At 39.0% G+C, this 2,132-nt stretch overlaps 1 pseudogene; it reads right to left on the bottom strand.

Moving 5' to 3' along the window:
- The window catches only part of LOC103211132, a 15,876-nt pseudogene extending 14,260 nt beyond the window's left edge, over positions 1–1,616 (bottom strand).
- Between the last annotated feature and the right edge of the window lie 516 nt (positions 1,617–2,132).

Below are 2,132 nucleotides of genomic sequence, written 5' to 3'. Positions count from 1 at the left end.
AAATTTTGGTCAATGACATGAGACAAAGTATATGTGAACTGCTGTATGAAAAGTGAATTTACTCTGTAAATCTTCACCCAAATCCTAATAATAAAAAAAAAAAATGTCCTAAACTATGGAGTATATGTCTCACACAAGACAGAGGAAATATTTTAATAGGAACATTTATTGAGCCCTCTCATTCTTTTCTCAGGCTGTCTTGCTAAGTGCAGTCCAAACTGCGAACTTTAAATGAACTGCAATGCCTTTTTGTCTGAAGACATTAAAGACAGATACTTCTGTATAATGTAGATTAAACCATGAATCAGAGGTTTTTGATTCTTCAAAACAGAAGTTTTTATAATAGCACAAAATTAGATTCACAGAAACAAATTAAATAATCACCTAAGACTTCAATTCTAGCAAAATCACTGGTTGGGCAAACCCTTGTATACACTCACTCGAAAGTGGGTGGTGTAAACATCAAGTGAGCAGGTGTTCACAGAGGCTCTACTTCCACTGTTTGAAATGACTGAACAAACACACCACCTAAAGTCTGTCTAATATGAAAGTACACTAATGTGGAGGTGAGTATTTTGACACCCTATTTCTCTAGGTCTCTTATATGCTGTTGTTGTTGTTATGTGCCGTTGAGTCAGACCCAACTCATAGCGACCCCTCCTTGGGTTTCCAAGGCAGTATCACTACGGAAGTAGATTGCCCAACCTTCTTTCTGAGGAGGGCTGGTGGATTTGAACCACCAGCCTTCTAGTTAGCAGTCAAGTGCCTGAGGCACTATGCTACCAGAGCTAGCTCCCTTCTTACATATTAATAAGATGCAATTAATACAAATGAAAAACACCTTTTTAATATTGAAAAGTTAGAATGCTTTTGGTGTCAAAATAGCATCAAACACAGAGCCCCTAATTTTGGCAAGCTTGTGTCCTGCTGAAACTGCTTTTCAATGGTCCTAGGGAATCCCTGTTAGACTGAGTATGCCAAGCCTCCACACTGGCTAATATATATATATATATATATATATATATATATATATATATATATATAAATAAATAAGTGGTACGCGAACTTTGACTTCTAAGGCCATAGCATCAGGCACCTCCCTTTTACTGAATGAAACAATTTTTTCTGATGTTTCTGAAGCGCAGACACATTTTAGGATGATAATTCTCCAGATACGAAAGTTGTTTGCTATTAAAAGCTCCACGTCACTTTTGTCTTATGAACTGTACTGCTTCTTCATACTTCATTCCAGCTTCCATTAATGCTAGAGCAACCAGAACTGGCACTCTTCCCAGACCTGTGACACAGTGAACAGCAATATGACAACCAGGGTTTTCACGAAATTTCATTTTGACAAGATTTAACCATATATCAACTATCTCGCTGGGTGGTGGTGTACCATCATCAAAAGGCCAGTCCAGAACTGGGATGCCTTCTTTCTCCAAACTAGTAGTGTTGTAAGTCGCTTCACAAACTCCTACCACGGTGGTAATTCTATTCCTCTTAAATTCCTGTAAGAATTTGTGTAAGGAGGTGTTGGTTGGATTGTGTGCGATAAGAAATCACATATTCCTGTATGCGACTTCCACAGAAGCAGGGCGATTCACTCCAGCCATACTGAAGTAAATTTTTAAAAGTAAATTAATATCCAGAAAGGATCTAAAGAACAGGAGTCTACTTTAAAATACGTCCGTTGAAATGTTCAGTGTGTTCAATATGAAGTTCAGGGTAACAGGAAGTGAAAGGAACCTCCAAACTGAAAGCACCAACGTTTCTATCCCATGATACCAAGTCCACAGAACATAAGTGCACTCAGCTTTCCTCCAGCCAGCTCAGAACTCTCCTAAATGTTCTGGCAATTTCAGCTCAGCTCTCAAATATCCAGGTTATTCTTTCTAATGGAGTCCTCTCAGGTCCTAATGACTTTGTGGAGTTTACTAGTCTGTACAGAGATTGGATTGGGCCTCGCAGAAAACCCCAGTGCCTCTTGGATAATCCATGATTTGTTTTTTAGAACACTGGAGGACTGAGGGCTATTTTTATGGATTGACAATTGTGGCCAAATCAGACAACTAGTTTGAAAGTGTGTCACTGAACAGGCCCAGGGTACCTGAGCCCCAAATGCGATTTGA

Source organism: Orycteropus afer, unplaced genomic scaffold (genome assembly GCF_000298275.1).
Source record: "Orycteropus afer afer isolate SDZICR_OR568_19922 unplaced genomic scaffold, OryAfe1.0 scaffold00697, whole genome shotgun sequence".
NCBI classification, from domain to species: Eukaryota; Metazoa; Chordata; class Mammalia; order Tubulidentata; family Orycteropodidae; genus Orycteropus; species Orycteropus afer.
Note: the sequence above shows the minus strand (reverse complement) of the source record. Positions and strands in the feature narration are given on the sequence as shown.